This window comes from Pleurodeles waltl, chromosome 5, assembly GCF_031143425.1.
Source record: "Pleurodeles waltl isolate 20211129_DDA chromosome 5, aPleWal1.hap1.20221129, whole genome shotgun sequence".
Classification (NCBI taxonomy): Eukaryota; Metazoa; Chordata; class Amphibia; order Caudata; family Salamandridae; genus Pleurodeles; species Pleurodeles waltl.
In genome coordinates, this window is record NC_090444.1 from 492,230,670 (window position 1) to 492,244,572 (window position 13,903).

Consider the following 13,903-nt stretch of genomic DNA (forward strand, 5'->3'; position numbering starts at 1 on the left):
TCCAAGAAATCGGGACGACATCAGGAAGAGGTGGAACGACCTACGGGGAAAGGTGCGTTCCATGGTATCCAGGCACAACATCGCGGTGCAGAAGACTGGCGGCGGACCCCCACCTCCTCCCCCAGAATTTACAACATGGGAGGAGCAAGTCTTGAACATCCTGCATCCTGAGGGCCTCGCAGGAGTAGGCGGAGGAATAGACTCTGGTAAGTCAAATCTTAACTACTTCTTCCCCCCACCCCACCTGCATGTCAACTCATACCCCCACCCTCACCCCCACCCCCACCCCATCACACCTACTCCTTGCAAATGTCTCACCATCACAACCCACCCATCCCAACACCTAGCCCTGCATGCGTCCACAAAGCATGGGCACCCATCACCTAAGCATGCCCACTGCACATACACATACAACCCCCCCGCAACCCCTGTCACAACAGCCCCCACAAAGGAATGCCAGCACTGGGGTACACGGGCACCCACCCATTGCACGCTATGGCACACACAGAAGCAATAACCATACTTTTATACCCCTGCAGGACCCGAACGCCACGTCACCGCGCAGGAGGGTCCACATATGTCCACTCCACCCCCAGAAGAGGCCCACAGTGAGGACAGCAGCTCTGTCTCCCTGGATCTAGATGACCAGCCCGGTCCATCGGGGACCTCAGGACAGTCGGTTCCCCTCACACAGCCACAGGCCACAGCAAACCTTCCCCCCTCTGGGAACACCAGCACAGCACCCACCCAGCGGGCCCATACCTCTGTCCCCAGGACACGTCAATCAGCGGTGTGTCCACCACTACAGGGAACCCAGGTTAACCCAACACCCCAACAACAACAGGGACCTGGGGGCAGTGGTAGTGGGCACACGGTCCAGGGGACAGAGGCCCAGGGAAACAGGGGAACTGGGAGGGCTGCTGTGCGACAGGGGGGGGACAGGCCCAGGGAACCCACTCTCCACGAGGCCCTCTCCTCCGTCATGGGAGCATACCACCACTCCCAGGAGACGATGGCGACGGTCCTGGCCAGGTTTCAGGAGATCCAGCTTCTGCAGGAGGAACAGTATATGGGGTTCAGGGAGGAACTAAGAAACATAAGTTCCGCCATGGGTACCATCGTAGTGGCCCTGAATCAGGTAGTCACCACATAGCGTCACACTGTGGCACCTCAAAGGGCCCCTGACACTAGCATGCACCAAGAACTGCCTACCACCTCTGCCGGCGCTAGTGGACAGGAGGCCCGACACAAGACCAACAGGCCACCAGCACCCCAACCCCTGCAGAAGGAGAACCACCCCACAAGCGGGCCCTGAGAACCAGGAAGAAGACAGAGTAAGATGTCAAGACCCCCGCCAGCAAAGGATACCGCCCTGATTGTCATCCCACTGTCCCACATTGTCACCCTGTCCAACCTTAAACTGCCCCTGCTCCACTTCCCACTGGCATTTGGACAATGCACCTGTGAAACTGATAGTCTGGACTCTGCCATGGACAATCCTCCACCATCACCCCTCACCGATTTGCAACCACCCATCCAATTTAGAGCACTTGAATAAAAACACTTATTGCACAAAACAATCTGGAGTCTGGCTGTGATTTAGAACAAATGTATTAGACATGACCGTGCCAAAATGTACATTCACATTGTGATGCCAACAGACCGCTGTCACACAGATGTAGTCCATGGGGAAACAAAGCAGATGTCACACAGTGGGGCCCACATCTCTGAAAACGGAAGGGAAAGTCACAACACAGTTACCATACACTGGGGGAAAAGGTCAAACAGTAGAGAGGTAGTAGGAGTTAAGTATATGTAATATGCCGGGTTGGAATCTTACCTGTGTGTCATTGAAAATACTGCTGTATTACTGCGTTCCTGTTCTCTATGTCGTCCTCTTCGGCTTCCTCCTCTTCACTCTCCACAGGCTACACAGCTGCTACAACACCACCATCTGGACCATCCTCCTGCAGAAAAGGCACCTGTCGGCGCAAAGCCAGGTTGTGAAGCATACAGCAGGCCACGATGATCTGGCACACCTTCTTTGGTGAGTACATTAGGGATCCACCTGTCATATGGAGGCACCTGAACCTGGCCTTCAGGAGGCCAAAGGTTCGCTCGATCACCCTCCTAGTCCGCCCATGGGCCTCATTGTACCGTTCCTCAGCCCTTGTCCTGGGATTCCTCATTGGAGTCAGTAGCCATGACAGGTTGGGGTAACCAGAGTCCCCTAATAGCCACAGCCGGTGCCTCTGGAGTTGACCCATCACATACGGGATGCTGCTATTCCACAGGATGTACGTGTCATGCACTGACCCAGGGAACTTGGCATTAACATGGGAGATGTACTGGTCTGCCAAACACACCATCTGTACATTCATTGTATGATAACTCTTCCGGTTCCTGTACATCTGTTCACTCCTGCTGGGGGGGACCAAAGCAACATGTGTCCCATCAATGGCACCTATGATGTTGGGGATATGTCCAAGGGCATAGAAATCAGCCTTCACTGTAGGCAAATCCCCCACCTCAGGGAACACGATGTAGCTCCGCATGTGTTTGAGCAGGGCAGACAACACTCTGGACAACACCTTGGAAAACATAGGCTGGGACATCCCTGATGATATGACCACTGTTGTTTGAAATGACCCACTTGCTAAGAAATGGAGTACTGACAGCACCTGCACTAGAGGGGGGATCCCTGTGGGTTGGCGGATGGGTGACATCAGGTCTGGCTCCAGCTGGGCACACAGTTCCTGTATAGTGGCTCGGTCAAGCCTGTATGTCAGTATGACATGTCGTTCCTCCATTGTCGACAGGTCCTCCAGCGGTCTGTACACGGGAAGATTCCTCCATCTCCTCGCATGTCCCAGCGGACGGTGCCTATGAAGGACAACAGCAAGCACAGAGTCAATCAACCCACAGGTACGTAACCACAGCTTGCACATGACACGATTCCCAATGCATTGAATGGCTTGTATGAGTGTTGCTGCAAGTCCTAGGTATGTGTGACGCAGTTGGTAATTAGGCCATGTGGGCCCTTGAAATGGCGGCTGCCTGACCTGTGAAGTGCGACAGTGGGATGTGAGGTCAATGCGCTGGCGTGGCACACCGCGGCGGTAGGCGGTCGAAGACCGCGGCGCAAAGCTGCATTGGTTAACATTGAACCCTATGGGTTTCAGGAGCCAATGACGATGTGCGCCGGCGGTCGGGGTACGCACCGCCCCGGTACGCACCGCCGCGGGCGTGACCGCCATTTTCATTCTGCTTAATCACTCGATACCTGATCTTCGATAGGAGAGGACCTACACTGCAAGTGCTGCTGTGACCTCGGTCTGGAAGAGACAATGGCTCATGCGACTGGGGAAAGGGCCCCTGCCTTCACTGCGGAGGAGTTGGAGAAACTTGTGGATGGGGTCCTCCCCCAGTATGCGCTACTCTACGGTCCTCCTGCCCAACAGGTAAGTACACTGGGACCATGCTTAGTGGGCAATGCCTGTGTTGAGTGGGGTGGATGAAAGATGGTGGGGAGGGGAGTGATTGAGGCATGCATCAAACGACAGATGAGAGCATGTGCCACATGGCAAGGGTGGGGATGGGGGGCCACTCACATCGAGCATGCAGAAGGTGATGACAATTTTTCTCTCCCTGTACATGTCACATAGGTCAGCGCCCACCAGAAAGTTGCGGTTTGGCGTGCCATCGCCAAGGACGTCTGGACCCTGGGGGTCCACAACAGAAGGGGGAACCTCTGCCGGAAGAGGTGGGAGGACATCCGACGCTGGAGCAGGAAGACGGCAGAGGCTTAGCTGGGGATGGCCTCCCAACGTAGGAGGGGTGCCAGTCGTCATTTGACCCCCCCTGATGCCCCGGATCCTGGCGGTGGCCTACCCCGATTTGGATGGGCGCGTGAGGACATCACAGCAGACACAAGTACATTCTGCTGACTTTGCGCGCAGTGGAGGTGTCTGGGTGGGGGAGGAGGGCTGTGGGTATCCCTAGGCCAGTGAGATTTCTGTAGGCTAGGCCCCTCCGTAAGGCATGGCCCTGTGCCCCCGCCCCCCACCTCTGAAGGATGCCAAGTACAGGTATCCATGGCCCTGTGTCATCTATGTGTGCAGTTGTCGTCCATAGGCTTGTAGGCCATGTCCCACGGATTGCATAGTGGACCCCAAGTGCGTGGCGTAGTGCAGGGGGCTTCTGTGTCTGTCTTGTCCGCCAACGGTAGCGGTAATCAATGCACTCAACATGTCTTTATTTCTTGCCGCCCCTTTTTTGTGGTCTTCCTGTTCATGTGTGCATTAGCATCATCAGGTGGAGGAGAAGTGGCATCAGAGCACGAGGGAGCTGCATCCCACATGGGCATGGAGGGCCATGCAACGGAGTCTGAATACACCAGTGGGACGGAGGGCGAGGGGAGCTCCACAGCGGGGACTCGTGCTGATGTCAGTGACAGCGACTCGTCCTCTGAAGGGAGCTCCCTTGTGGTGGTGGCAACATCCGTGCCCCCCGCAACAACAGGTACAGCTGCCACCCCGCGCACCAGCACCGTCCTCCCACCAGCCCCTCAGCGTTTGCCCCGTGCCCGCTCACCCAGGAAGGTGGGCATCTCCTTCGCCCCAGGCACCTCAGGCCCTGCCCCTGTCGCCCCTGCTGCCCTCAGTAAGGAGGTCATTGACCTCCTGAGGACCATCATTGTTGGGCAGTCTACCCTTTTGAATGCCATCCAGGGTGTAGAAAGGGAGGTGCACCAGAGTAATGCATACCTGGAGGGCATTCATTCGGGTCAGACTGCCCATCAGCGATCGTTCAACGCTCTGGCCTCAGCACTGACGGCAGCAATTGTCCCTGTCTCTAGTCTCCCCCCTCCAACTTCCTCCACCCAGACCCAATCCCCTGTACCTCTGCCTATCCCAGACACACCATAAGACCAGCCTGCACACACCTCAACACCCAAGGGAAGCTCATCCAGACATAAGCACCACACATCACACAAGCATTCACACAAGCAACATCCACATGCAGACATACCAACAGCCACTGCCTCCACTGTGTCCCCCTCCTCCTTGTCTCCCTCCTCCCTCCTTGTGACGTCTCCACTCACACTTGCATGCACAACATCTTCAGCCACTACGTCCATCACCAGCACACCCACCAGAACACTCCGCACACGTGCAGTCACCACCCCCACTACCATTTACACGTCCCCTGTGTCCTCTCCCAGTGTGTCTGTCACCCCCTCTTCCAAACTACACAAACGCAGGCAGCCACCCACCCAACAGCCATCCACCTCACGACAGCCTCCAGCCCAAGCACCTGCACCCAAAGACACCAGACTTCACACTCCTACAACCACATCCTCTTCCTCCACTCCCATACCCACTACACCTACCCGTCACTCTCTTTCCAAATTGCTTTTCCTTGCCAACCTTAACCTCTTTCCAACAACTCCCCCACGCCGTCCATCTCATAAGACTCCGATCAGCACCTCAGCCACCACAAAACCGGGACCTGTAAAGACTGTTGTCCTTGGACTGTGGAGTCCCCCACCCTCAAGGGCATCCAGTTCAGCTTGGAGCCAAGGCACGGCCAGCCCACCCCCGGAAAAGCATCTGAAGATTGCCAGTGCCCGGCTCGAGAGACCAAAGACCCCAGGGACCAAAATCCCTACATTGGCTCCGGCAGGAAGTCGGGTGCCACCTGGCACACCACCAAAGGTGGGAAAGGGCCACAAGCGTACAGGGAAGGGTGGGAAGGGCAGCACGCCCGACAAGTCCGGCAGCAGGCCAGCTGGCCAGGAGGGCCCCACCAGCCCCATCCCAGGTGTGCAGGAGGACACCCACAGGCCCGGTACTGCAGCCCAGGAGGGCCCCGCAAGCCACGTCCCAGGTTGGCAGGAGGACACCCACAGGCCGGGTACTGCAGCCCAGGAGGGCCCCGCAAACCACCAGACAGATGGGCAGGAAGGCCCCACCAGCCACATGTCAGGTGGCGAGTGACATCCATGCCTGGGCCGGAACCGCTGACCAGGACACTCATCTCAAGCACCGCTCCGCTGGGCACCGCCGTCTCAAGCACCGCTGAACTGGGCCCTTCATCTCAAGCACCGCTGCACTGGGCACCGCTGTCTCAAGCACCGCTGAACTGGGCCCTTCATCTCAAGCACTTCTCCGCTGGGCACCACTGTCTCAAGCACCGCTGAACTGGGCCCTTCATCTCAAGCACCGCTGAGCAGGGCACCGCCGTCTCAAGCACTGCTGAACTGGGCCCTTCATCTCAAGCACCGCTGAACAGGGCACCGCCGTCTCAAGCACCGCTGAACAGGGCACCGCCGTCTCAAGCACCGCTGAACTGGGCCCTTCATCTCAAGCACCGCTGAACAGTCACCGCCGTCTCAAGCACCTCTGAACAGCGTACCACCGTCTCAAGCACTGCTGAACTGGGCCCTTCATCTCAAGCACTGCTCCGCTGGGCACCGCCGTCTCAAGCACCGCTGAACTGGGCCCTTCATCTCAAGCACTGCTCCGCTGGGCACGGCCGTCTCAAGCACCACTGAACTGGGCCCTTCATCTCAAGCACCGCTGAACAGGGCCCTTCATCTCAAGCACTGCTCCGCTGGGCACCGCCGTCTCAAGCACCTTGTGGATCTGGCGTCGTGGACTCATCTGGCTGAGGTGCCCCCCCTTCCCTTCCCCCTGAGGTGCCTGTAGTTTTCCTATCAGATGCCCCTGCAGTGTTCTCTCCGTTGGAGGCAGGTATCCTGTGTGGGCTTTGCCCATGTGTTTTGGCCCAGTGGCCCACAAACAATGGCTGATAGACATATCGGACTGGACAATTTATGTATATAAAGTTATAGATGTGTGATATATTTTAGACTCAGTCTTACAATATAATTCTATATTTATAATCATTTCCTTTTGCCTTTGCATTCTTCCGGGGGGTTTGGGGGGTAACTGTGATGTATTTCTATGCATTGATGTGTGTGTTGTAGTGGGTGAGGGTGGGGATGGGTGTATCGCGTATGTGTGTGCCCGTAATATTTTCTCCTCCCCTGTGTCATAGGTGCAGTACTCACCGTTGTCTTCTGCGTCGGCGTTCGTGCTCCTCGTAGAGGAGCAGGAAGACAATGGCTGGTAGGATGTTGAGTTTGGGTCCATGCTGTCCTGATTCCTCGTGGGGTGTATGGAGGTGAGCGTTTTCCATTTGAAATGTCTGTTTCCGCCGTGTTTTTATCGGCGGGGCTACCGCCCTGGAAAAGGTGGCAGATTGGTGGGTTGTGATAGGGTGGGCAGTACATTGTCTCCCGCATGTCTGTTGGCGGTGACCGCCGCACTGTTTGTTTGTCCCGCCGTGGCGGTCGGAGTGTTAAAGTGGCGGTCTCTGTTGGCGGTTTCTGCCAGGGTCGGAATTGCATTTTTTTTAACGCCAGCCTGTTGGCGGTTTGGCCGCCGCTTTAACACCGACCGCTAGGGTTGGAATGACCCCCTAAATGTCCAATTCCATTGTCTTGTAACATTCAGATTCCAAATTCAAATTCCAGTTCTTTAATTCAATTCAGCCAACACGTGTTTCATCTTAGGAAGTGTCCCACTGACTTCATCAGGGCTGAAAATATTATTTGGACAACTTAGTTATATCCTACATTGCTATAGTCAGTCAAAATAACTTTATTCGGCGGTTAGCCACAAAAGTAAACATGCATACATAAAAATCATCATTGCTATAAGTAATCATCATATGTTTCCATTACCAATCACAGTGTGCTTGGAAACCAAATATACAGAAATGTTGTTGTCAATACATGTTCATGCATCAGTGTACATTGTCATATGTATAAATCCACTAGTCCATAATAAGTCATCCCTGTGAACACCACTGTGGTTAATATTCGTAAATATAAACCTCTCATAAGGAATGGTATAGTTCTTACCTTATGTGCAGTAAGTACAACACTTTTCTTTAAAATTATCCTATGAGTAAATCATTTCAATAACCCTACTTTATCAGTAAAGGCAAGAAAAATGATTCCATTAACTTTGACCTCCATTTAAGATCTATATTTCATCCTCCCATCTGATTTTCCTTCACTGGTTTCACTACCATTAGTGGTTCCTTGGCTTTGGGATCAAGGTTTATATTCACTTCTTTTTTGTGGTGCCATCTCAAAAGATCAGATCCTTCACTTGTTATATATACCCTTCCATGTAAACCATACCCTTTGAGCAATATGTTCATCCATTTCATTGTTATTATGTTTATCCTTTTTCCTCCATAACCTACAGTCTTCATGTCTGCTTGTTGTAGATATCAAATCTATCCCTTCAATTCTGTTTCATAAGTATTCTTGGCAATTAAGGTGAAACAACTTTGTGAGTCAGCCAAAACTGTAGTTTTTACATCTTCCAAGGTGATATCTCAATGTGTTTTTTCAAATTTTTCCAAACTCTCTTTATTTCCGTGCAGACAGTATCATCATTTTTTTCCTGCATATGACCTTCTATTTCATTTACTGTAAGACCTATTGCTTCTACATCCTCACTCTGATCATCCACTGTTTTCACCCTGGCACCCTGCATTTTTCCTTTAGATCTGCAGACATTAACTAAGTGTACTCTTTTCTTTCGAGATCTACAGATTATGTGGGGTTATTATGACCCCGGCGGTCGGGGGAAATATGGTGGTACGTGCTGCCATATTATGACATTGGAGGGTTGGCTGAAGCCAATCCGCCAATCTACCACTCAGACCGCCATGGTGGTGGCAGCCGCCGGGCTGGAGATACCTATCTCCATCCCGGCGGCCGTCACTGTTCCACCCGCAGGTTTATGACCTCGCATACCGCCATGGTTTTCATGGTTTCCTTACCGCCACGAAAATGATGGCGGTAGGCATTATCAGTGACAGGGAATTACTTCCCTGTAACTGATAAGGGTCACTCCCTTCCCCCTCCCTCCCCAGTTACCCCCCTGACTTTCCAATGCCCCTCCACCCCCCTACATTCACTCCCCTTCAAACACACATACATACACACTCACGTTACCACAAACATCCACACATGCATACTTCCACTCACACACACCCGCAAACACTTTCAAACATGCACGCACACACACATTTACAAGACATAACATACATTGTTGAGTAAAAAAAAATGAAGGAGACTTCTAGTGAAATTCAACTGAAGCAATCATTGATTCATCCTCTTGGTTATGGGGCCAAGCCAATAGATGTAATGGGGGAGTTTGAGACAAAATGTAATTTCCAACACAGTATCATGAGAGGGGTTGTATATGTAGCAAAATATGATGCTTGTTTTTTGGGGTTTTTATGATCAGAAGAATTTGGGAATATTGCTGGATCCCAATAATCCACTTCAAGTTGTACTAAGGAGTACATGCAAACTCTTTCCAACAGAAAAATGCATGGGAGGATGCTTACCTGGAAGTATTTCAAGAAAATCAGAGTATATTCAAGTCTTTATGCATAAGATAAAGGTGGTTGAAAAAGCACATCCTGTAGTGCATAAGGTTTAAAGAGTATCCTTAGCTTTACATTCTGAATTAAAGAAAAAATTGGCAAAACTGTGTGGGCAGGGTGCTATTTTACTCATTGAAAGTTCTGACTGTGTTGCCCCAATTGTTTTAGCTCCCAAGGGCAATGGATCTGTTTGTATGTGTGTGGATCCTTGTGACCTTAATGATCAAATATGGGTTGATCGCCACCCCCTGCCCAACATCACAGAAATGTTACCTACTTTGATAAGAGGCAATATTTTCAGTTTGCTTGATACAACCTTGCGATACCATCAAATCAATATACATTCAGATTCTAGGCACTTATTTCATTCATAACTCCTGAGGGTCTGTGCAATTTAAACACATGCCCTTGGGTCGGGCATCAGCTTCTGCTGTGTTTCAAAGAGTACTGGAGTTTGTTTAAAGGTCTGGAAGGTGTTGTTGTATTTGAAGAGGATGTACTATTTTTTTTAAAGGATCAAGACCAGCACATCAGGAGGTTACATCAGGTATTGTCCATTTTGAAAGAAAGCGGGGTTTTGCTTAGTGCGAACAAAATGTACATTTAACACTCCAAGTATTGACTATTTACTATATAAATTGCCAGCCAATGGGATGGAGCTTAAGTCAAGCCTGGTTAAGACAATAGAGGATTTTCAACCACCTGAAAACAAAGATCAATTAAGATCTTTGAAGGGGCTGATTGAATTCTATACCAGATTATTTCCAGGTCTGAGGACAAAAGCATGCAACATGAGGAATCCTTACAAATATATAACATTTGAGTGGAGTGCAGATTGTGATCAGGAATTCAAATTCATTAAGAATGAAGTAGTGCATGCCATTCAATTGAAATCATTTGACACTTAAGATGAAAGCATAATCATGACGGATGCTCGCCAGAGCACACTAAGTGCAGTTCTGATGCAACATAGGCAAGATAGAGTTGAAGTAGTTGCATTTGCTTCAAGAAGTTTGAGAGGTGCGGAGTCATCATATTCTGTAATAGAGAGAGAGGCTCTGTCATGCTGGTGAAGTATTATTCATTTCAAACCTTACTTATGTGGCACATGTTTCACTATGCATGTCGATCACAAACCTTTGGTACAGCTGTTTACCATTATTGATGGAGAACATGCTACTCCTTGTATTGTCACGTGGCAGTATAGGCTTCAGGAGTGTGATTATCATGTAGAGCATGTGTCTGGAGCTAAGATTTTTTTAGAAGATTGTCTTTCTCATCTTTCAACTCAGAAGGAAGAAGGATTGTGTGAGGATGATGCAGATTTGAAGGCATATTTATACTCTGTTTGCATTGAATTAGCGTCATTTTTATTTTACGTTCATTCAGTGCAAACTTAACTTCATATTTAAATTTTGCTGCTAGACATGTCTAGTGCCAAAATACTGGAGTTAACGTCATATTTTGCCTGAGGAAAACTACCTTGTGTCAATAAGATGCAAGTTAGGCATTCCTGGGCAAAAAATTACAATATGGCCTCAGCACCATATTTATCCCCCTGTGCTAAAATCAAGCATGGGGGATGGGGGCCTTAAATAATGGAGCTAAGCCTGCTTAGCACCATTATTTAATGCCAGGGTCAGGGCAGGTGTTAGGGGACCTGAGGGCCTTTTTCCAAGGTCAGAGACCATGGAAATAGCCAACAGGTGCCCTTATCTAGCCCCAGGGAAACCCACACCAGAGGGACAGCGGAGGATAAGGGACCCCATCCCAGGTATGCATAGGTCAGTAGAGATAAGTATTATTTTTGTATTTTCTGTAGTGCCATGAAAGGGCCTAACTTGGACACCCCTTAAAGCACTGGTGCCAATGGCCATGTGTCCCCTGGGCATGGCCATTGCAGTGTTGGGGATGAATCCTGTCTTAACTAAGACAGGAGTCATGTCCATGGGGTTTTAGCGTCAGAAAATGACGCTAGTCTGGTTAGAGGCATTTGTATGCCTCTGGCTGTACTAATGTCATCCTTTTGACGCTACACCCCCTGTTCCTCCTACGCTTCCCCCACCCGTCTAGCATCCTTTTTTATGATGCTAGCCAGGCCTTACCCACTGCTACCGTCATACCATAAATATGACGCCAGGCCAGCCTCTTGGGATGGCAGAATACTTTTTGACGCTAAACTGCATTAGTGCACTGTTGAAGGTCATTTTGAGGATGCCATATCAGAGGAAGATTGAAAAGCTGCATATAATTTAGATGAGCAGATGAAGGATGGCAGCATTCAATGGTGGTCATTATGGAAACCACAGGGAAAGTTAAGTGAAGCATACAAACAGCTTTTTGAGGAATTGTCCATCGTCAATGGTCTCCTACTTGGGTCAAATGTTCTAGTGATGCCTGAGGGAGTGAGGAACAAGGTGCTGCCTTTAGCTCATGAGAGACATATAGGTATGCATGCAATAAAGAGAAGGATTTGTAAACATTTTTGGTGGCCAGGTTTGGACAGGAGTGTTGAACATTTTGGCGGTCATTATAACATTGGCGGTAAAAGCCGCTTACCGCCGTGCAGAAGACCGCCAACACACCGCCGCGGAATTCCGCCACAGCTATTATGACCCACATCTCGGAATCTGACAAAATTCAGACACCCACACAAGTCCAACACACCAAAGGTCAGCGATAAACTGGCGAAAACAAATCCTCCACTGTCACGCCAACAGAAATACACCCTCACTATCACGACACACAAATCCACGTGGCGGTCTTTCAACCGCGGTATTCCATTGGCGGTACACACTGCCGTGCTCAAAATACACACACTTCTACAAAACACGGCCACATTGGACAATTCGAAATACACACACCAGATACACATACACACACCACTCCCACACACCCATTACAATATAAAACACACACCCACATCACCCACAAACCCTTACGACCAGTATTATAGAGAGAAGGCCAGAGAGAGACACCACCATCCACAAACTAGCATCCACAGGCACACAACACCATCACCCACACAACTTCCACGCACAAAACACCACACACCACTACATATCACCACACTTAGCACCCCACACACCACCCCAAATATCACCTACATCACCCCATGGGACGGCAAAGACACCCCAGGTTCTCCGAGGAGGAGCTCAGGGTCATGGTGGCGGAAATCGTCTGGGTAGAGCCACAGCTATTTGGAGCACAGGTGCAGCACACCTCAATTGCAAGGAAGATGGAGCTATGGCAAAGAATAGTCGACAGGGTCAACGCAGTGGGACAACACCCAAGAAATCGGGAGGACATCAGGAAGAGGTGGAACGACCTACGGGGGAAGGTGCGTTCTGTGGTCTTAAGACACCACCAGGCGGTGCAGCGGACTGGCGGCGGACCCCCACCTCCTCACCCACAACTAACAACATGGGAGGAGCAGGTCTTGGCGATTCTGCATCCTGAGGGCCTCGCAGGAGTCGGTGGAGGAATGGACTCCGATAAGTCAAACCTTTAACTACCATATCCACCACCCTACCTGTATGCTATCACATACCCCCACCCTCACCCCCACCCCTATCACTCCAACTTCTCACAAATGTACCAATATCACAAACCACCCATCCCAATACCAAGCCCTGCATGCAACACCAACGCATGGACACCCATCACTAAAGCATGCCCACTGCACATACCCATACACCCCCCTAAACCATCAACACACAAGCCCCCACATAGGAATGCCAGCACTGGGGTACACGCTCACCCACCCATTGCACACCATGACACACACAGATGCAATAATCATGCTTTTCCACCCCTGCAGGATCACTACCCAACGTCACCAGACAGGAGTGTCCAGACATCTCCACTCCACCCACAGAAAAGGCCCACAGTGATGACAGCACCTCTGTCCACCTGGATCTAGATGACCAGCCCGGACCATCGTGGGCATCGGGACAGTTGGTTCCCCTCACACAGGCACAGGCCACCACAGACCTTCCCCCCTCTGGTAACACCAGCACAGCACCCACCCAGCGGGCCCATACCTCTGTCCCCAGGACACGTCAATCAGCTGTGTGTCCACCACTACAGGGAACCCAGGATAACCCACCACCCCAACAACAACAGGGACCTGGGGGCAGTGGCAGTGGGCACACGGTCCAGGGGACGGAGGCCCAGGAACACAGGGGAACTGGGAGGGCTGCTGTGCGACAGGGGGCGGACAGGCCAAGGGAAACCACTCTCCACGAGGCCCTCTCCTCCATCATGGGAGCATACCACCACTCCCAGGAGACGATGGCAACGGTCCTGGCCAAGTTTCAGGAGACCCAGCGCCTGCAGGAGGAACAGTATTTGGGGTTCAGCGAGGAACTCAGAACCATCAGCTCCGCCCTGGGCACCATCGTAGGGGTGCTGAAGGAAATACTCA